Here is a 24,579-nt window from a genome sequence, read left to right on the forward strand (position 1 = left end):
TAGGACATTGGAACAAAGTGAAAAGCCTAAAGTCAACATAAAACCTATTCATTCCAAGGTTCCATCTGTGTTCCAGTGTCTGTGTGGAAGAATTTATTTTAATGTAACATCATCCCCTCATTATTTTAAACACTTCTCTCATGTCATCTCTTAATCTTGTTTTGCTTAAGATGGAAGGATCCAGGGCCTTCAGTCTTTCCTCCTGCCCCCTTCCCCACATCCTTGGAATACCTACTACCTCTTCCATGGACCTTCTCTCTTTATTCTGACATGAAGAATAAAATATAACCCAGCTCCTATTACAAATTTTAAATGTTCTCTAGCTTAAAAAGGAGATCTGTAGGATTTCCAAATCATTTTTAATTTTTTTTTTTGCTTCCCAGCTCCATGTCAAGGAACCTGTCAACATTTTTGTGTTCTGTTTTATTATCTTTTATTTATATTTTTATTGTTACTGTGCTTATAAAAAGTATTCATCCTTTTGGAAATTTTCACATTTTAATATTATTCAACATTTAGTCACAGTTGATTTAATTTATGTTTTTGACACAAAGGCTCTTTCAAATAAGATCTCTGAAAAGTAGTGTAAATGAATTACAAATATAAGATACAATATAACTGATCTCATAAGTGTCCGTCGCCTTTAATATGGCACCTAAATCATCACTGGTGCAACCAAGTGGCTTTAGAAGCCTCAGAATTAGTTCAGTGGGTGCGTGTAGATTTAAGAGGTTTCAATTGATGGCATGATAGATGCACTTTATCTGGAAGATGAGTCAGTATGTTGGCCTAACCCACACACTAAACACACTAAACACAAAAGAACATTATAAGCAACTCCATGAAAAAAATGAAAGTAAAATGAATGCAGCAAAATACAGAGAAATCTGTGACGGTCTGGGTTGATTCCAGCTGCCGCAACATTCTTGAACCCAGAACTGTCAATAACATGACCGGGATGAGCTGTGCAATGAGGACATAAAAATTCCAGAGTAAGGTGTAACAACTACAAGGTACTTTTAATTTTGACCAATAAATAGTGCAGTGCAAGTATTCATAAATAAATAATCCATAAAAACAGATGTCGTCTGTGAAAGTTAAAAATCACAATAAACATTTAATTAAAAACCTTGCAGCAATCAGGGCTTCTTTTCTTTCTCACTATGGCTCCTCCCACCCAGCGCTTCTTCTCCTCTTCATCTCCCCAGCTCACTCTGCAGCTCTACTCGGCTGAAGGAAACACAAGAACTTGCAGCCCCAACCTCTAGCTCTCGTCATGACTGCCTCCTTCTGTGTCTGTCGTGATGCTCAAAGCCAGTTCCTCCATCTTTCTGGCACTAACTGGATTCCTAGGAGGACTCCTCTTTCGTCCCAAGCTCCTTCTACTGCTCTGAAGAATTGGTCGATCAGTCACTCCTCCACTGGGCCACCAACCAACTGCTTCTCCATCACTTCATTCTTTCTCTCCTTTCCTGATTTTTAAACTCTTTCTCATTTTCTTTTTTCCTACTCTTTCCTGCCCTTGTTCTCTTCTATCCTTCCTTTGGGCACAGGTGCTGTGATCACAAACCTCAGAGTGCCAATGAGGCAATCATTCACATCTGCACATGAATGATTGGCTAACAAGTTACTCACAGAAACCCCAAAGCTACCCTGCCACGCTACCACTAGCATCCACTCCCCCAAACGTGACAGCTCCATTTATTTATTTATTTTTAAAATACCCAACACCATGAAACCCTTCTCATGACAAAATCATGAGATGTAGTCTACAAGAAACCTGTGCTTTAAGAGAAGATTTGTTTTCCGGCAAGACAACAAAAGATAAAGCCAAAATAAGCCAGCATAAAGGCAAAGCTGCACAGGAATGGGTTAAAAACACCAACGTTAAGGTCCTGGAGCGGCTTGCATCAGAGTCCAGATCTCAATCCAAGTGAAAAACGCAATACGTATACTTAAAGAATATTTATGCAATCGATTATTTTGTATTTGTAATTTATTAAGAACACTTTGTTGAGATCTGTTTACACTTTGACATCAAAGAGTTTTTTCTATTGATTAATGTAAACAAAAAACAAATTAAATCCACTGTGATATAACTATAAAATGTGAAAACTTCCAAGGTGGTGAACACTTTTTATAGGCACAGTATTATGGAGGTATCATTGTATTGACATTTTGTATGTTACTTTTTGAGGATTGCCACCATTTTGTGTGACTGTTTGCATAAGCACTGCAATTTTGAATGTTTGGTCATTATGATGCTGCGTGGTTGCTTAGCATATACAATACAATACAGTTTATTTTTGTATAGCCCAAAATCACACAGGAAGTGCCGCAATGGGCTTTGACAGGCCCTGCCTCTTGACAGCTCCCCAGCCTTGACTCTCTAAGAAGACAAGGAAAAACTCCCAAAAAAGAAAACCTTGTAGGGAAACCTTGGGAAAGGCAGTTCAAAGAGAGACCCCTTTCCAGGTAGGTTGGGCATGCAGTGGGTGTCAAAAGAAGGGGGTCAATACAATACAATACACAGAACAGAACAAATCCTCAATACAGTATAAAATAAAAAGTTTTATAACGCATGTGCTACATGACCAATAACATCAAGTTGGCCATGATATACAGGGTGAGCCAAAATGAAGTACCACATTTCTCAAGGTCATTGCGCAAGGTATAGGTAGCCAAGTGGGTTTGGGTGGGGGTCCTTTGATAGGCGATCCCTTGTAGTTTTCAGTCAGCAACATGCCTTGGTCCTGCGTGCACTGTGCTTTCGCTGTCGAAGTGTTCTTCAAAAACAACAAATTCATCATCACTACGCAACACGCCTTCCAAATGCACTTCAGCATTCTTCCTAACAGTGATGTCCCAAATTGGAAAACAATTCATCAGTGGGTGGCTAAATTTAGACAGACAGGTACAACATGAACAGAAAATCTCCAGACCATCCTCTGACTGTACGAACGCCTGAAAACATTCAAGCCATAAGGGCGTCAATTTTGCAGTCTCCTAGACGTTCAAGGCTGCCTTAGGCATTTCCAACATGTCTTTGAGGAGGATTTTGCACAAGGACCTTAATTTCCATCCATACAAAATGATGGTAGCGCAGAAACTCACTGAGTGAGACTGGCAGAGCCATAGAGTTATGTGTGAACATTCTGCAAACCATTTATCAAGGTGCCATCGTCATGTGCGGCCATTTGAATGGTTGCGTAAATAAGCAAAACCTTTGTTACTGGGCTGAAACCAACCCTTGCGAACTTCATCAGAGACCTCTGCACAGTGTGCGTGTTACAGTTTGGTGCGCCATTGCAGAATTTGGCATTGTAGGCCCTTACTTTTTTGAGAAGGGGGGAGCAACAGTCACTTTTGGGGCCCCAACTGGAAGAAATGGACGTCTTGGATACCTGGTTTCAACAGGATGGAGCAACTGCTCATACAGTGCAGATATCCATGCAAGTCTTGCGGGAGATGCTTCCAGGGAAGCTGATGATCCCTGAGTGGCGATGTCAGCTGGCTTTCACGTTATCTGATCTTGCTTCATGCGATTTCTTCTTGTGGGGCTATCTCAAGTCAAAGGTATACACACACCGACCTCAAAACCTTGAAGCCCTCAAGGACGCTATTCGCCATGAAAACACCGCTATTCCCATTGAAATGGCCCAGAGTGTATCGCTAATGATGGTCACCACTTTGAAGACACCATTTTTAAAACACAGTGAAAAAAAATTATTTTGTATAAACTTTCTTGTGTCGCAATGAAATTTATTTTATCTTGTAGTGTTTTTATAGAATAAATGTTTGAAATGTGGTACTTCTTTTTGGCTCACCCACACCCTCTGGCAAGTCTCCAAATGACATTGATTAAAGGAAAGACCTTGTGAGTGACTAACACAACAGATCAACAAAAACATTAATAGGGGAGCAGTCTAGTTTTGACTTTGATTTGTTTTTTTTCTTAAACATTTTTATATAAAATGTATTAATTGTTATCTTAAATGACCTTTGCTAATGACTAGGACTATTCATTATTTTGCTCCTAAAGAAAATGTTTGCAGGACAAAATTTGCCCGATAGGACAGTGAATTTGTTCTTAGTTTGTTTATACCCAAATGTTGAGTACAAGACAAGGAAAGTTATACTTTGGGGACATTCAAAATTTAACTTGATGTTATTTTTGAGGAATGAAACTAACAAGCTTTGTTGGACTTAATGGACTATTTTTTATCAAAATTGTTATATTGTTCTAAATCAGGGAGAAAGACCTGAAAGAGAAACAGAAATCCAGCGACCCCTTGCTTGTTCTCACATCCAGAAAGAAACTATTTTGAGTTTACTGAACACTTTTATTGTTTTATTGTTACCCAGCATTTGGCCAATAACGATAGGAGTCCTCTGCATGCTTAGTGGCCATAATGTAGTTTGTAGTACTTTGAGGTTCTCTTTTACAAGTATGCTGTTGGCTGAAAAGTCAGGTTTCATGATTCTATGGCTAAGGCTGAGATAATTTTCTAATATTGTAATAAAATGAGGATTGGGTTGAGGTGCCATGGGCAACTACATTTAGTATTCGTGTTTTGTCTAAAATGAATCATGCTCACATTTTGTTGACACCAATGTGTCTTTTTCTTGTGCTATCTGTAGACTAAGCAGACTTCCTCATTGTTACAGAATTTATGGGAGCTGCACCCAAACAGAATGGGATGGACTCGTGTTGATGTCACTGATGTTGTGGCTAGTCACCGTCTTCTTGGTGGAAGAGGTATGCTGCTATGTAGGACTCTTCTTTCCTTCATATTCCTGTAAAACCTGACCCCCTGTCCTCTCCTTTCACAGAGCAAGAATCCCATTCTAAGACATTCATGGCAAAGCTGGACAAAGAAGTATAATCCCAAAAGAATCTCCTTGTCAGATTAAAACACTTAGAAACTCGATATACTAAACAACTATATCCAACACTATGTGATTATGGTTGGTGCACCAGAGAATGTTGAGCAGGGCATACATTTTTGTCATGCATATGCACAGAACAGACACAAGAACTTTGACAGAACAATACACAAGATGTCATAATCTTACACTGATGCCATCTTTATGGCCAGTACAGCAAAGCCAGTAATAAACAATGTTAGCTACAAAAGAATCAACTGAAAAAATGAAATTTTGCTCCACCAACATTACATAATATCTCAAACCAACTTAAAAGGTTTTACAAAGGTGACTAATTCTTAAAATTTTTCTTCTCAGTAGTCACCTACTGTGCACTTTCATCTTTTTCAATGTGTTTAAAATGTAAATCCACAATTTTTTATGAAAACCAATTTGAGTTTGTAATACTAGCTGTGCTACCCATTATAGAGAGGTTCAAATCTAAGAAATCAACGTAGACCTCAGTGTTAACATTTGCTGTGACCCAATGTAATGCTTATGTCTCTGTTGTATGCCATTTGGTATGACATAAGTAGAAGCAGTAGATGCAGTGTTAATGTTTGTTATACGCCATCTGTTGGAATGACACAGACATAGCAACCAGATGGATACACAGGCAGACAAACAGACACTTATCCTTTTATTACGGTAGATTTTGATGAATATAAAGTGTGAACAATAAAAAAAAATCTTTTAAAAAGTTTTAAAATTAGCATAATGTTGCAGGGCGGCACGGTGGCGCAGTGGGTAGCGCTGCTGCCTCGCAGTTGGGAGACCTGGGGACCCGGGTTCGCTTCCTGGGCCCTCCCTGCGTGGAGTTTGCATGTTCTCCCCGTGTCTGCGTGGGTTTCCTCCGGGCGCTCCGGTTTCCTCCCACAGTCCAAAGACATGCTGGTTAGGTGGATTGGCGATTCTAAATTGGCCCTAGTGTGTGCTTGGTGTGTGGGTGTGTTTGTGTGTGTCCTGCGGTGGGTTGGCACCCTGCCCAGGATTGGTTCCTGCCTTGTGCCCTGTGTTGGCTGGGATTGGCTCCAGCAGACCCCCGTGACCCTGTGTTCGGATTCAGCGGGTTGGAAAATGGATGGATGGATAATGTTGCATAGAATTATAAAAATAAGGCAAAAGGTAAATTCAAACTAACTAGAAAATCATGCTTGCGAAAATTTTGCAAGGATAAAAGCGTTAATGAAATGATGTTGAGGGAGAGAAAAATATCACAAGTAATAAAGTAGTAAGAAAGCAGATTATTTTAATAAGAGGTGACTTGCGAGAGGACTCAATATTACAATAGTCACATGATTAGTAGGAGATGTTATTATAGCCACTTACAACAGCATGAATATTTCAATGCAAAGTGTAACGTGAACAGGTTAACAGAACATATTGGATGAGAAGGGAAATGCAGAGCACATGTAAGTCAGTATGTGTGAAGTGTAGCCGTCAAGTAATGTAGTATACTGTCGTCTATAATAATTGTCAGAAAACGCAATTTGTTGCATTAATGTTATTGTCAGTGAAAATATTCCCCTGTATGTAACCCGCAAATACCTGTACGTTTAACCTGGGTTTCAAAGTAACTCTGGAAAATACAGTGTACAACTGGCCTTGAGTAAAAACAGGGCCTGGCAAATAAACTCCGACGTTATTAAACGTTTGTCCTTGTGACTTGGTAATAATCATAAAATATGCTAAATGAACGGGGAATTTCCTACGCCATAATGTAAAGGGAATATCTTGTTTTGAGTTGTCAGTGTTATGGAATCCCTGTAAGTTATTCCATCGTAATGTTTCTTGTTGTCTGGCAGTTTGCCGCTGCTCTTCACAAAGGTTGTGTGTGTAATTTGTTTTTCTTTCACCGTCTAGGTGCAAGACTTGCTGCCACTGATCCTCAGATAATGTCGCTCTGTGGTTTGTCTTACGTTGTCTTTGTTGTTCTGAGGCATCTTGCCTGTGCTGGTTAGTCTGGCGTGATGTAGACGTTTCTGCTTCTGTACGTTGGTGTGAGTATGTAGGCCAGTGAGACACCGTTTCTGTTGGTCAGATAGGCTGTATGAGCCTTTTCATTTTATTGGGAGGCTTATATTGAAGTGAAGGAAAAAGGAGGTGTAAAATGGTAGTGTCATAATGCAGTTTCAGTAAGTAGCAAAGTACGCACCAAATAAACAGTCAAATACCTCAACTGATAATTGATCACATTGAAGAACTGAAGACTTGAAGATAAGCCTGAGACCAAAAACTCTGCCAGGAACAAGGATTCCTCGCTATTGTTGTGGAGGGATATACTGTAGTTGTTGTGGCAACCGTTGTCTATATTGAGCACGGACGGACACAAGCGATGTAATATAAGGATAGGGAAAGCACACCCGAACAATGAGTGCAAGACAGAGTAGTTGCTTAGATCTTCCTGATAGGCTGAATCCTTCTAATACGTCAAAAGAAAACAAAAAGCTTCTTTCTTTGAGAACAAAACATTTGATAAGCAGGGAAAATCACTGCCTCTGCCAGTAACTGTTTTAAGAATGCATCTTATCTGGCTCTTGTTAAAAGTTGCTGTGATGTGCTTTTTTCAGGGATTCATTTCCTATACAAAAGGTGATCTTTTTCAGTGTAGAAATGGTTGACACAAAACTGACAGTTTAAAATGTGAATGAGTTTATATATTTTAAGATACAAATACTGAGCATCTGAACCAATATTTGGTGTATATATTCAAACAATTTGCTGGAGTTCATCCCATATACATATTTGTGGAGAGAGGTCTTTTTTCTTTGATGTTCTTACTAGCTTGTTAATGACTCCATTTTGTGGTTTTACATTTAGGCATTTCCTTTTTCTGTTGTTTTGCGATCTGATAAATTATCCAAACCAGAAGCATTTCAAAGAAGCCGTAATCTTCTATTATTATAATGATTTGATGTGGTTCTCAATACATATTACTGTTTCTAATGCATGCTGCACTAGGGTAACTATATAATGTCTGATAGAGCTACTGAACTGACCCTAACCTGAATTAAGGTTATGAGCCTAATTGAAAAATTGCTTGTTTCTTCCCTTAATAATCCTAAGGTCTCAGTTAAGATCATTTGTTAACAGAAAACAGACATGGAGGGAGACCTTGTGTAGAATAAGCAATCCTCTGATATTAGATCCATTAATAATTTCAAAGTTCCTTGCATAAATCAAAAACACATCTCTCCTCTGTGTCTTTTTAATCCATCCCTGATTTGTTCATTTTGCTCCATCAGTTTTGGATGGATTGAATAATAAACTATGGCACTTTATTAAATTAACAACGCAACTAAAAAAATCCTTCCCTAGATAAACGATACTATCATGTAGACATCAAAGTGATTTAGGTAATACTGCCAGATTAGGTTAGAAGGTTGCCTTCTTGTGTTTTATGTTTTAACTTACATCGAATCTCCCACAAACAGAACCACAAGGCCAAATTCTGAATCCCACAGGGCAACAATATTTAATGTAAAGGTAATTTAATCCAGTATGAATTCTAAAACACAATATTTATATAGTGTAGCATTCTCAGGACTATTTAATCCAATCCATGGTTGTAGGGGACCAGAGCCTAAAATGGTAGCATCAGTTGCAAGACAGAAAGGAGATCTGGTCAGGACATCAGTCCATCTCAGGGCCCATTCGAACACAAACCCAAACTCGCACAGTTGTTAAATAACTTGATGTGTGCGCCTTTGAGGATGGGGGTGAGAAACAGAGTACCAGGAGGAAAACCCCATACAGAAATGGGAAGACTATGGAAACTCCACAGACAACATCTGGGCCCAAGTTTTGAACCCCAGATGCTGGATTTTCGATTCACACATTCATTGCCCATTGCAGTACTGTGCTGCCTTGAATCATTTTGTACATAAGGCCATTTAGCAACTTCCAATTAACCTGGGGATGAATGAGTAAAACCAAAAGTATCCCAAGGAAAACCCAGTAAAGCATGGAATGCATCCATGCATGCATGTGAAGAAACTGTAAACCCCACACAGACAAAGAATGAGCATGGAACTCAAACGGAGGACATTATATCTATAAGAAGTAACCACTGTGCCAAGGCGACAGCCTTCAGGTTATTCACATGCAGCTAACTTCTAACTACTGACTTCTCTAATACCTCATTCGTGCAAACAGCCGACATTGAGTTTATTTCTGTCAAAATAACATTTCTGCTGTGTTTATTAGAGCATAACATTTATTTAGATAGGTGTTTATTTTCCTTTCTCAAAATTTGGTTATAGAAACTTTGTAAAAATGACCAATTCAAAATTTTCTTCAATTATATAATTTGTTGATGGAGGCATAATTAAAAAAAATAACACAAATTTCATAATAGCTCTGTGGAAAAAAACAATCAGAATCTAAATTACATAAAATAGTAAAATTGAATTTATTCAGAACATAATATAAATGAAATTAAAATTTGCCTTTGTGTGACATTAATGCTTTAAGTAATTCATCGTCCATTACTTAAAAGATTATAAAATAAAATATATATTGACAAAATAACATCTACTGTATTCACTGTACAATATTTTGGGTGTACACATTCACAGAAGATTTCAACATAGGGATATTGTGCCCACCTGGTGCCCCATTTGTTGCATTTAAATCCCCGGTTTTCACACGACACCATCCATCAATGTGAATACTTAATACAAGTGACCACAAATCCAAGGGTCTCATTATTATAGATAGATAGATAGATAGATAGATAGATAGATAGATAGATAGATAGATAGATAGATAGATAGATAGATAGATAGATAGATAGATACTTTATTAATCCCAAGGGGAAATTCACATACTCCAGCAGCAGCATATTGATAAAAAACAATATTAAATTAAAGAGTGATAAAAATGCAGGTATAACAGACAATAACTTTGTATAATGTTAGCGTTTACCCCCCCGGGGGGAATTGAAGAGTCGCATAGTGTGGGGGTAGGAACGATCTCCTCAGTCTGTCAGTGGAGCAGGACAATCTGCTCACTGAAGCTGCTCCTCTGTCTGGAGATGATACTGTTTAGTGGATGCAGTGGATTCTCAATTATTGACAGGAGCCTGCTCAGCGCCCGTCGCTCTGCAACAGATGTCAAACTGTCCAGCTCCGTGCCTACAATAGAGCTTGCCTTCCTCACCAGTTTGTCCAGGCGTGAGGCGTCCCTCTTCTTTATGCTGCCTTCCCAGCACACCACCGCGTAGAAGAGGGCGCTTGCCACAACCGTCTGATAGAACATCTGCAGCATATTAATGCAGATGTTGAAAGATGCCAGCCTTCTAAGGAAGTATAGTCGGCTCTGTCCTCTCTTGCACAGAGCATCAGTATTGGCAGTCCAGTCCAATTTATCATCCAGCTGCACTCCCAGGTATTTATAGGTCTGCACCCAGTCACCTCTGATGATCACAGGGTCCATGAGGGGCCTGGGCCTCCTAAAATCCACCATCAGCTCCTTGGTTTTGCTGGTGTTCAGGTGTAGGTGGTTTGAGTCGCACCATTTAACAAAGTCCTTGATTAAGTTCCTATACTCCTCCTCCTGCCCACTCCTGATCCAACCCACAATAGCAGTGTCGTCAGCGAACTTTTGCACGTGGCAGGACTCCAAGTCATATTGGAAGTCCGATGTATATAGGCTGAACAGCCCCTGCGGCGCTCCTGTGCTGCTGACTACAATGTCAGACCTGCAGTTCCCGAGACACACATAATGAGGTCTGTCTGTAAGATAGTCCACGATCCATGCCACCAGGTATGAATCTACTCCCATCTCTGTCAGCTTGTCTCTGAGGAGCAGAGGTTGGATTGTGTTGAAGGCGCTAGAGAAGTCTAGAAACATAATTCTTACAGCACCACTGCCTCTGTCCAAGTGGGAGAGGGATTGGTGTAGCATATAGATGATGGCATCCTCCGCTGCCACCTTCTCCTGGCATGTGAACTGCAGAGGGTCGAGGGAGTGTTGGACCTGTGGCCTCAGGTGGTGAAGTAGCAGCCACTCCATTCTTTAGGAAAAGTTTTTAAAAATATTTTTTTTCTTATTAATAAATGTAGTTTTGGGATTTCACACATCTTACAATTATGGTGTAAAGATTTGGAACATGTTACATTTTGGTGAGCTGCTACAACACATAAAGTTATTTATTAATTCAAAGATTCGTCACAAAGAGCATTTGAGTGCAGCGTTTATTTCTTTCACATTAACACTGCCTTGCCGTTAAGTTGAATGTGGCACTTATTTGCTTGAATATGGTGCACAATCTATATGTTGAAATGCTAAAGTATATGTATGTGTGTGTGTGTGTGTGTGTGTGCGTGTGTGTGTGTGCGTGTACATGTGTTCAGTTCCACCAAGTAACCTGATTAGTCAGTTTTCCTTTGGTCTGATTAGTCGGTTTTGCTATGGATGTTCAGTTAAACACGATTTAGACAAGAAGCACCTGGCAAGGGAGGCTGACACACATGAGGATACTGAGGAAAGGAATAGGAGGGACGCTGAGAGTCCCTACAACTGCTCTGGATAAGTGGGTTAGTAAAATGGATGGATATTACTTTCATAAAGTCTGTATAATCAAAATCTTTTTTTTAAATGTATTATTTCTATGCATATAAAATCTTTGTACATGACATTTATTTTACCTACATTAGCGATTCAAGTGGACAGCAAGGTGGCATAGTGGTTTTCACCTCTTCCTCACTGATCCAGCATGGATTTGATTTGTGCACGCGGTCATTGTCTATTTGAATTTTGCATGGTCTCCATGTCTGCTTTGTTTTTTCTCTCACATCTTCAAATACATACAGGTTAAGCTAACTAGTGACTCCACACTGGCACTTATTGAGTGTATTACCATAGATGTGTCTATGAATGGCCCCCAAGATGGACTGACATCCTATCCAAGTTTGATTTCCATCTTATGCCCAATTCTTGCTGGTATAGGCTGTGGACAAGTGGCCATTGTGCATGTGGAGTTTACAGTTCTCCACTATCTACATTACTTTCTTGCTGGGCACTGCAAAATTCATTCCATATATCCCCAAAAACTGGTTAAATTGCAATTCCAACTTGTCCCAGTGTCAGTATAAATGTGAGTGTAACTGGACCCATGACTGACTTCTGCCATGACCAGAGCTGTTTCCTGCTTTATGCCTGATGCTGCCAGCATTGACTCTAATCCCCTATCACCCTGAATTGGACTCAATGGGTTTGAGAATGTTCTGTTTTGTAACGTAATAATAATAACTACCTGGTTCTATTATTTTCATGTTTCTATTTTTTGTGTAAATTTCAAGTCACTTAGAAAGACAGAGCATGGCCTAGCAGCAATGTCTGAAGGTCCTTACTTATCCATTTACTGTATTTATTAACATTTTGATTAGCGGATGCATTTACACAGGAAAATGTATATAAAGTACTGGAATCACTGCTGTATTTTTAACAATGTCAGTTTTCCCATGATTAAGTAATTAATTAATTAATGCATTTACATACTTCAGAAGACTTGATAAAGAAAGTGGCTGTACTGTGGTCAAGCATTTATTTTAATAACACATGCATTGGTAAAAGGTTATTCCTGAACATCTTAAAGCAATGGACTTGAAAATAAAAATAATCATTTAAACAATTTAAACATGTACCCTATTTGCTTCTCCCACTGGTTATCATAAATTCACTAACATAAATAAAAATCTGCCAAATGTAAAATTTTGCCACCCTGCCTGTAATGAAATATAAGTGAGTGTGTTGTTGTAGGCTGACGGGGAGAACTGAAGCATTCCTTCTGTGAGCCTTCAGCTATTTTCCCAAGTAGCAGCAGACGTTCTTAATGTTGGGTTAGCACTTTGGAAAATTCTTGTAACATCATGCTGAACATCAAAGCAAAAGCCAAAGTATGATTTTGCAAGATTTAATTATATTTACAGTTTTTCTTTGCTTTCTGGTTCAGATACCAAAAACTCCCATCTGTCAATGGAAGCTGAAGGTTGTGGCTTATGAGCATATGGACACGATCAGCTTTACACGGGCAATAGACTCAGAATGTATTCAGACCCCTTCACTTTATACACACTTCACTGTGTTACATATTGAATTTTAAATTGATAAGTATGCCATGTTTTGCCCATCATTCTACACTCGATAACACATAATGAAAAAATGAAAGTATGTTTTCAGAAAGGTAAGCAAACCTATTAAAATGAAACACTGAAATCTCTCATTTATCTAAGTATTCAGACTCTCTGCTGTTGCATTTCCACACTGTGTTAAGGTGCACGCTCTTTGCTTTAATTATCCTTGAGATGTGTCTAGGACATGATTGGAGTCCACCTTGTGGAAAATTGAATTGATTGGACATTGCTTAGAAAGGCACACTACTGTGAATATAAGGTCCAACAATTCATACTGAATGTCAGGACAAAAAAACAAGCCATGAAGTCCAAGGAACTCTCTGTAGACCTTCGTGATCAAACTGCAGTGAGGCACAGATCAGGCCAAGGGTATAAAACTATTTCAAAAGTTTTGAGTGTTTGAGTTGGCTGGCTGGCTGGCTGGCCGGCAATACTGAGTAAGCCAGGCAAGTTACTCCCTTTGTCAGGGAGAGGACCAAGCACCCAGTGGTCACTGTAACAGAGCTTCAAAAGTCCTCTCTTGAAAGGGATGACAATCTCTCCATCAGTCATGCGTTTACAGTATAGTTGACAGACGGAAGCCATTCTTAATTAAAATGTTGCCAAAGGACACTAAAAGCATGAGGAAAAAGATTTTCTGGTCTGGTGAGACAAAATTAAACTCTTTTGGGCCAAACTCCTAGCGTTACATTTGGCAAAGACTGGGCACTGCTCATCACCTTCCTAATACCATCCCTACATTGCAGCATGGTGGTGGCAGTCCCATGCTATGGGGCTGCTTCTCAGTGGCAGGGAAGGAAGACTGGTGAGAATTGAGGGAAGGATAAACGTAGCCAGATGTGTAGGACTCCTTTAAGAACACCTGCAGCAGCATGCATGAGACCTCAGACTATAATCTCTAATCTTATAAATTAACTGTATTTAATCTATATTTACCTAAAAACCATGTATTGTTGTATTGATTGAAAAATGCGTTCATGTTCGTTGTATGTGAGTGATTAAGTTCCTGCCATGAAGCACTCAAACATACAGCATTAAATTTGGCTTTAAACTACGGAAACTATTCTGCCATTGATTTAGAAAACCAAAAGACCATTTATCCATTTACAGTGCTTCCCAAAAGAAAAAAATACGAAAGTGTGGAAAGGTCCTAATTAGATTAAGCAGATCTGGGAAAACTTTATTTTGAAATATTACTTAACAGCTTCTTTCAATGTGTTGTACCTAAAGCTAATTTTGTGAATAAGGAGCAGATTTTGAGTTAAGCAATTGCAGCAAGCAACATTCAAAGTGTTTTATGTGTTATAAAATGTGTTATGAAAAGTATGTCTTTAAGTATAGTTCCTTGAAACATTCATTTTCATTTGCTTATAAAACTGAGAAACATGACCATTTAGCAACTATATATTAGGCAAAACTTTATTTGTTCCTGGGGGTATTTAGACCTTTACAGACACTCTTTAAATAAATACATAATTATAATTATAAATAAATAATACATATTGGTCAGGACTCCCATCCATCCACAGGGCCTCCCGTCTCCGTAAGGAAACTCTCTATCTCGGTCGGGACACCTATCCATCACTTTGGGCTTCCTATCTGGGTAAGGATTCTTCCTCTGTCGTAGCTGGGATGCCTGCCCATTCCGTGTGGTAGTTACTACTGTATGTATATATACATATATAATATATATATATATACTAGCTGTGTAAGCCCGTGGTGTAGAAAGCACAGGGTCCTAGAAACTATTGAAATCGTCAGAAAAAAAATTGAAATGTAGAGATGTCATTTAATCTTTCTCCTAGGAGGATTCATTTTGCCGACGTGCTCACATCGCTTGTGCATTAGCGGCAGGAGGAAAAGTAAAAGGGATACCATTTTGCCAATGTTAGCAGCTAAGCAACTTTATCTTCCGAGGTTTCGTTTTGCTGACATTCTGGCCTCGCTTGTGTTATTAGGGGCTAAGCGCGTATTCTGTTTCCTCGGAGGTGGAGCCCTTACCCCGACTCCACCTCTCACTTCCGGGCCAGACAGACAGACACACTTCTACACTTATACGTTTATATATAAGATATATATATATATATACTGTATATATATATATATATATATATATATATATATATATATATTGTGGCAGGCATCCGGTGTCCATGCCCAGCCGGGACGCCCCTACACACTATATTCAGGGGGAGTAGCCCTGGACACTGCAATACCTCCCCCTGGACGCTAGATGGCCGCCCCCCTGGGCTGGAGCAGTGCCGCAGGTTCCCGCAGGGCTCCCTGGGAAATGGAGTTGGGTGCAGCCCTGTTGGGTCCCGCAGGCATCGCCAGGGGGTGCTGTGTTTGGGACTGCTGAGCCTGTATGGGCAGCATATTCGTCACACTCGGAAGTGCTGCCGGAACTCGGTGATCAAGCACCTGGAGCACTTACGGGTGAACTATAAAAGGAGACAGCAACCACCACTCAGGAGCCAGAATCGGGAGGAAGAGGATGAGGTTGCCTGGGAGGAGGAGTGGTGGTGGTGCCAGAGGAAGGGTTGGTAGTTTGGTTAAGTGCTTGGGACTTATATCATTGAAAGATGCTGAAAAATTAGTTCACACTAAAGTTTAAAAAACTGATAAAAACACATTACTTTAACATGGCTTTCTCATAGTTTTGTTTTAGTTTAATCCTGATGCTCTGTATATTCAATTAATTATCATTATTATTCATGGTGGCTCCAAAATCCATACTAACTCCTACTCTTTCTTCTGTTCTTTTTCCGGTTTGTCGCCACCACCACCTAATCAAAGCTCCATGATGTCCCTACATTGATGGATTAAAGGCCAGAAGTCCACGTGACCATCATCATCAAGTCCTTCCATGAGAACCCTGAATACAATGAGGACTGATTGAGGTCATTTATGTTAGGTAGAATGCCTACAGGGGGCTCGGCGATCTCATGGCCTGGAACCCCTGCAGATTTAATTTTTTCTCCAGCCATCTGGAGTTTTTTTTTTGTTTTTTCTGTCCTCCTTGGCCATCAGACCTTACTTTTAGTCTATGTTAATTAGTGTTCTCTTATTTTAATAAGCTGAATGACTTCCGGCCTGTCGCTCTGACGTCACATGTGATGAAGACCATTGAGTGGCTGCTGCTTCACCACCTGAGGCCACAGGTTCAACACGCCCTCGACCCTCTGTAGTTCGCATACCAGGAGAAGGTGGGAGCGGAGGATGCCATCATCTACATGCTACACCGATCCCTCTCCCACTTGGACAGAGGCAGTGGTGCAGTAAGAATTATGTTTCTGGACTTCTCTAGCACCTTCAACACCATCCAACCTCTGCTCCTTAGGGACAAGCTGACAGAGATGGGAGTAGATTCATACCTGGTGGCATGGATCATGGACTATCTTACAGACAGACCTCAGTATGTGTGTCTCGGGAACTGCAGGTCTGACATTGTGGTCAGCAACACAGGAGCGCCGCAGGGGATTGTACTTTCTCCAGTCCTGTTCAGCCTATATACATCGGACTTCCAATATAACTCGGAGTCCTGCCACGTGCAAAAGTTCGCTGACGACACTGCTATCGTGGGCTCCATCAGGAGTGGGCAGGAGGAGAAGTATAGGGACCTAATCAAGGACTTTGTTAAATGGTGCGACTCAAACTACCTACAACTGAACACCAGCAAAACCAAGGAGCTAGTGGTGGATTTTAGGAGACCCAGGCCCCTCCTGGACCCTGTGATCATCAGAGGTGACTGTGTGCAGAGGGTGCAGACCTCTAAATACCTGGGAGTGCAGCTGGATGACAAATTGGACTGGACTGCCAATACTGATGCTCTGTGTAAGAAAGGACAGAGCCGACTATACTTCCTTAGAAGGCTGGCGTCCTTCAACATCTGCAATAAGATGCTGCAGATGTTCTATCAGATGGTTGTGGCGAGTGCCCTCTTGTACGCAGTGGTGTGCTGGGGAGGCAGCATAAAGAAGAAGGATGCCTCACGCCTGGACAAACTACTGAGGAAGACAGGCTCTATTGTAGGCATGGAGCTGGACAGTTTGACATCTGTGGCAGAGCAACGGGCGCTGAGCAGGCTCCTGTCAATAATGGAGAATCCACTGCATCCACTAAACAGTATCATCTCCAGACAGAGGAGCAGCTTCAGCGACAGACTGCTGTCACTGTCCTGCTCCACTGACAGACTGAGGACATTGTTCCTCCCCCAAACTATGCGACTCTTCAATTCCACCTGGGGGTCGGGTAAACATTAACATTATACAAAGTTATTGTTTGTTTTTACCTGCATTTTTGTCACTCTTTAATTTAATATTGTTTCTTTATCAGTATGCTGCTGCTGGAGGAATTTCCCCTTGGGATTCACTTGGGAAATACTAATTTCTCTTTCTTCATCATGTAAAGCGCTTTGAGTTACATTATTTGTATAAAAATGTGCTATATAAATAAAATTTGTTGTTGTTGTTGCAAAATTGAAGAAAGAGTTTGCAAAATAGTGGTCTTTACAGTCAATAGTCCAAAACAGAAATGAGGTTTGGTACAGACAGGGTGGGTTTGAAAGGTGTAAGGAGGAAGTGACTTTTTCAGGGGTGGTACTGAAAGTGATGTCTTTTGGGGTGGAACAATGTTAAAGGGCCCAGGCAGAATTTCCCACATTTGGTCTGTGGGGGAAAAAAGCGACAAAGTCATTGCATTCTGCCACCCCCTGGTCTGACTAGGAATTACCTTCTTTTGAGCCCTTTAGCTGCCTCCCATGCACGTGTATATATACACACACACATACACTCACAATGGTCTGAACACACATCAAAATTACTATAAATAAAGAAGAATTTCTGACTTGGCAGTCACAGTCACAATGCTGTATTATGTAGACATATTGTTGTTGGTGTAAAGGAGCCCCCATCGTGTTTCTTGACACACTTCTGTCGAATGATTCGTTGTCTGAAAGTCCTCAGTGTTAGTTAGTTAGTTACCAGAGAGAGGATGTGTGGCAGAATTCATAATGGCACTCAGTTTTATTTTAATTCTCTTCTTTTCTACAACCTCCAGGGGTCCAGAGTTTAATTACCTTGATTCATATTTTGTGAAACTGTCAAATCTGCTTATGCTTTCCTAGCTTTCATTTCAACTGGTGAAGATGTTTCTTCGTCCTAAGTATAACCTTAATAAATACTGCTCAACTTGAAGAATGCATCCTGTAATTACTATAATTTGAAGCATTCTAATGGAGTGGTATGTTCACTTCACACTTTTTACCTTCCTTTTTAACAGCACCGTACTTAAGACCGACTACTCCCTATTTCTACCAAGTTAAAAATCGTTTTGCAGTTAAAGTATACATTTTGCTTGCTTACTAAAATGCATCTTTTGCACTTTCCTGCCAGTACTCAGTGTTTTTAAAGTTGTCTGACTCAGTTCATTTTAGTCTCGTCAATAAAATGAAAAAATGTCAGCAATTCAGCAGGGAAGTGGCTTTAAAAGAATCCCATAACGTGTTGTGAATGGGAACACTCTTACCTCTTCTGAGAAAGTGCAATAAAACTGTGGCAAAATGACTTGTTACTCACACACCAAAATAACTGAAAATACTTGTTATGTATACTGACACAACAAGTTATTGTTCATATTGAAGTGTAAATTACTGTAAGGAGGTTCATAAAAGATTTAACAAGCTTATATTATGATACAATATTTTAAAAATACATTTAATATACATAAGGGAAGTTAACTCGATTAAAGCAAAATCAAAAACAGACTATAATACAAGGTAAACAGCTTAACTGTAAACACAGGAATTAGCAGTTTTGTAATAAACTAGCTACACTTACCTGTCAAAGAGAGGTAACAGAATAAATTGAAAAACATTTGATACCTCTTGCCCTGCATGTACCCTCAGTGTTTCCCCTGCACCTCTCCTCTTTATCATCATGTGTCTCGGCCTCTCTTGCTCCTCTCGACTGTGTGCCCGTAAAGCATGCTTTCCAGACTCTGTCATTTTGAGAGTGCCTTCCTTGCATCCTGTCTGGTTTTTGACTACCTGCAATGGTGGATGGGCCCTAATTATCTGATTTGAAAACATATTCCTTCCCATCTTTGAAGGCAACTCGGGTTTAACCTCGTTAGTATTTAGTGGGCCAATTCCACTCTGTAACAGGATTTGAACTTCCTACCCCTAAAATATCTTGTCTTCACCATTCTTACGACTGAGTCACCAAAGCCAAACTGACCAATCAATCCAAAGCCAAATGAACTAACTATGTGTAACTTCAATGTTCCTCTCACACTTCTCCTTGATATCTTTGTGTGTCTTCACCTCTCTTGCCTGACAATTCCACTCTCAATTGCATTCCAGTTAAGTCTGCTTCTCACACTCTGTCATTTTGGAATGTGTTGCTTGCCTCTTGTCTGCTATGTCCAATGATAGATACCCCCCCCCCCCCCCCCCCCCCCAACGGCCATGCTTGCTGAAAATATCGTTTGTATTCCTGTGAATACTTCCCATTTTTGAAGGCAGCTTGTGTTGTGCCTCACTAGTATTTAGCAACCCAGCCAAGCTTGGCATGTAATTTGCTTTGTTATTGTTGAAATGCTCCATTGTAACTCATATTTTGTAAAACTAAAAAAAAGAAAAAGATGCAATCTGGAATTAAACTTCCCACCCCTAATGTATCATGTAATCATCACACCAAAGCCAAATTGACCAATCAGACAAAAGCCAAACTGACCAATCATATTGTTCAGATGGACCAGATACACACACATAGCAACAGCATTTTAATATATAGTAGATACAGTAGCATATTTAATTGGAAAAATTCTAGTGATATATCAGTGTAAATTCAGTTGCAATAAATTAACATCTTAAAATATAAATTCCTTATACTTTTAATTTTAAATAGATTTAAGTCTATATTATACATTAAGTTAAGCAAAAGTAAAGCAGTATACAGGGTTGGAGAGTTCCAAAAGAGCGTCATGCTTTTGTTAAAATAGAAAAGAAACGTTATTGAAACCATATCTGATAATATTTTAACTATTCTCTCTCTTACTCTCTTGTTTCATTTCTTAAATTCGATAAATTCTCCTTTATTAGAGAAACTTGCACAAACATTGACTGGACACTTTTTTTTTACTTCACCAGCATACTGTGTGTCCTCATATGTCCTCAAAAAAACCTCAACCTATTAGGACACTGAATCTGCAAGGTGTCAAAATTGCAGGGCATGTAAAGAGGCTCATTGTGAGTCCAATGTATGCAAAAGTTGTTGCAAATTAGTTGGTAAAAGACATCACATCATGATAGATAGATAGATAGATAGATAGATAGATAGATAGATAGATAGATAGATAGATAGATAGATAGATAGATAGATAGATAGATAGATAGATAGATAGATCTTTATTTGTCCCAATGGGAAATTTAGCTTTTACAGAAGTTCAAGAAATATTTCAAGAAACAATAAGAACCACAAAATACACACAAGAATTACAAAAAGAACAAAACTACTGACATGGCTAAATGCAAGAGAGCAGTCACAGTGAGGCGTTATATAGACCTATTACCATTGGTATAAAGGAGTCCCAGTTGTGTTTCTTGACACACTTCTAAGTAAATTTGTTGCTTTAAAGTCCTCAATGCTAGTGTCCAACATTGTTCATAATTGTTGTTGTTTTTTTTCTTCATTGTCTCTTATACTACCTACCTCTGGCTGATCCTGCCCTCATAATTAGCTTGATGATTTGGTGAGCCTCTTCTGAAGTGATGTTACCAGCTCAGCACACCACAGCAAAGAAAATAGCACTGACCAGCATGAAATTCAACCATTCATTGTTCATCCCAGAATATTTCTCCTTGTGGTATTTCAGATTCTTCCCAATGGTCACTAACGCCTTTCAGCAACATAGCCAACATGTGCCATGATGAGTTGCATAAACAAGCTGATCTCACAAGCACCAATCATTCTAAACCAATAAAAATTAAAATTACTGCCAAATGCATCTTACTTGAATTCTTTGTCCTATAACAGCAATAAAAGCATTCTTCCATGTTACAGATCTTTCCAGGTATTACTCTTTTATAGTGAGTTTCGTTCTCTACTGTTGATCATGCATGTAAAAGTCAGGCAAGTCTTATAGCTTAAATACCTGACAATACAGATCTCTCTCAATGTTCTTCATGCTGTCAGGTTCTTGAGGCATCAAGTTTTTTTTTTCTTATTTAGAATTGTATTCCGTCACAGTGTTAATGAGAATATAATTCAATTCATTTCTGTGTTCATATGTTGCGTCTTGATTGGAGCCTTCAAAGATTGTTTCCAAGTCAGCGTCATTTCTGAATTAACGGTCCAGATGTTTTGAAAGTAAGTAATAAGCTTCTCTTAATAATTCAATATACTATTAAAATTTTTATATAAACTCTCAACTTTGTCTTCATGAACATTTTTTCCAATTTTTAGAAATATGCTAAGTGTAATTGCTTATGTCAATAAATGTTGCTTCTTGTACTATGTGAAATTGTCTTTGTGCTGGCTGCTGAAAGTCTGTTTCCCACTGATAGTATTGAACCAATTGGCCCTGCAGTGTTCTCTGTTTTCTTGGAGTTGTGTACTTTCCAGTTAAAGGATGGGCTTAAAGGTCATCACCCATATTAAAATGAGAATTGCCTTTTGTTGTTTTTTTTTTGTGTTTATTTGATTGCCTGTTCGCACTTTTGGATTAAACCTTTCCCAGATGACGCCACACAAAACATTAGAACAGCAGTACAAACAGTCCTGTACAATTTGCTCCCTTAAAAATAGCCATAGTAAATTGAAATAAAAAAGAAAGGAGATCAATATCAGGAATATATTGCTCACCCACTACTGAGGAGGACTGTGATAAATTTAAAAAGCCTCCAAGGAAGCCCATGTGTGGTCCTTACCCTTTGTGGAGGAGAAGCCAGCAGTCTGATGCTCCTGTTTAAAGCCCTATGACACATAAAGAAAGGAATTCACAAATCCGGCTGTAGCTTCAGTTGCTGAAGCATCAAGTAAGTTGAGGTCCTTTAATTAAACTCTGGTGTCTAGGGATGCGTTTAATAATAATTCCATACGGAATGTTGTATTTTGATTTCATCAAATTTGCCCATTTGACCTTAGTATTTTTTAATTATAGTAATTGTAGTCTGAAACTTGAGTTTTCAGTGTTACAGTAATGAAGAATAGTGTTAAATAAATTCCTAAATTCGAGATTGTATCATGTTAAGGAATTTGAAACTATCTGCAGAATACAAAATAGTGTATATTATATATAAAATTGACAGATACATGACACCAGGTTATAAGTTATATGAAGTTTTAAGATAAAAGTGAGAGTAAAGATAAACTACTAAACCTGCTGTAATGGTAATGACTGCTGTGTTTTACCCCTGACATTATCCTCGTCAGAAGTGTCAAACATTACATGATACTTTGCTCCACTATTACTAGGTTTTTTCTAGTTGATAAACTTAGTTTATTAATACTGCTGTTTATATGGATGTACAGTATATTAATACTCTTTTAGCACATGCAAGTAAGAGCTTCTCTGTACTCTGTCATGTGGCAATAATAACCTTATTAGAGGTAAAATGAGTCACTGATTGTGAAAGTGGTCAGAACAAAAGCCAGCAGCCACAGGGGTACCCCAGGATTGGAATTGAAGACTACTGATCAACATCTTCATCTCAACCTAAGATCTCTCAGTAGGTTCCTGTGGACTCTTCATGACAGGGTGAGCAACTCAGCAATATGTGAAAACCCTGAGATCTCTAGATCTTGAGAAGCCAGTTGAATTGGCTTGGGCATGTAGCTAGGATGCTCCCTCAGCATCTCCCACAGGAGGTTTACAAGGCACTGTACAATTGGAGAAGACTCCAGAGCAGACCTAGAGCAGGCTGGAGGGATCATGAGCATCACGGATTCCCCATCAGGCTTTGAATGAAGTTGCTGAGGTCAGAATTGCCTGGACAGTCCAGCTCAGTGTGTTGCAACTCAGCCATAAGCAGAGGTGGGCAGAGTAGCCAAAAATTGTACTCAAGTAAGAGTAGCATTACTTCAAAATAATATTACTCAAGTAGAAGTAAAAAAGTAGTCATCCAAAAAATTACTCAAGTAAGAGTAAAAATGTATTTGGTGAAAAGACTACTCAAGTACTGAGTAACTGTTTGATCAGAATAAATTATTTATTTTTTAGAAATGTTGTAATAAGACAGACAAAAATATAAAATAATGTGCAAATTCTGCAATTTCCAAATAATAAAATAAAAAATGAGTAAAAATAAATAACATCTTCACAAAATAAAGATGCACAAATAACACAAAGTTCCAAATCTCAGTTTTTCACAGCAAAGCTTTTGAAGCCAATACCTACAGTAGGTAACATGTACAGTATGTTTGAACAGTGCAAACTACTTACAGTGACAAGATATACTGACTGTACACTGACAGTATAATACTATATATTCACTTGCCCTCCAAATAGCACAGCTGATAGAAAATAACATTCGAACAAGGCAGCTTGTGCACATACATGAAGTCTCACTTTACCTTGACTGTCTGTGTCTGTGCATGGTTGGTTAAAATGTGCTTGTTCTTCACTCAGTGAAGTGATGGTTAAGATTCAGCAGGAGTTGGCTCTCATTTTTCATGTATTCTTTCTTTCTCTGTCCGCTGTCTGTGAGGAGTTTGTGCCGCTATGCCGCCACAGATTGTGTGTTGTCATGTGACTGTATGGCTACGTCTGATTTGTGAAATGGAGCCATGTGATTATTGTTGCTACGTCTGATTGGTGAAACGGAGTCTTGTGATTATTGTTGCTATGTCTGATTGGTGAAACAGTCATGCAGTAGATCCACTGGTGGCTTGAACTTAATGCATGCTGCTACAGGGAGCCAGTGTAGTGACCTGAAGAGAGGAGTGACATCTTGTTTGGTTAAATGCAAGATGGGACACTGCATTCTGGGCCATCTACAGTGGCTTGGTAGCACATGCGGGTACTCCAGCTAGAAGTGAGTTGCAGTAGTCTAGACATGACAAGACCAAAGCTTGGACCAGAGGTTGTGCTGCATATTCCATCAGATAAGGTCTGATCTTCCGGATGTTGTACAGCATAAACCTGCATGAATGAGAAACAGTAGAAGTGTGGTCAGTAAAAGATAGCTGGTTGCGTACTGACTTGGCAGGTGTTATGGACAGTGAGGCAAGCTGTACAGAGATGGGGGAGTTGAACAGACTGGCTGGTCAGGATCCCAATGTAAGTGTTTTTGTTGTCCGCACTGCCTGCCATATGTGGAGCCTAAGGAGGCAGGGCCATCTAATTATGCAGCTAGGGTACTGGCCCTGTTTAAGCAGATGCTAAAGATGGATTAGTAGCTTTGGCATTGTGCTTTGTGACTAATGACTAGTCCTTTTGTTGATTTGGTGCTTCATGTTTGGATTCTCTTGCCTTTGACCCCTGCAATTACTATAAGATACTATATATTGGTTTC

The sequence above is a fragment of the Erpetoichthys calabaricus genome, chromosome 4, assembly GCF_900747795.2.
Source record: "Erpetoichthys calabaricus chromosome 4, fErpCal1.3, whole genome shotgun sequence".
NCBI lineage: Eukaryota > Metazoa > Chordata > Cladistia > Polypteriformes > Polypteridae > Erpetoichthys > Erpetoichthys calabaricus.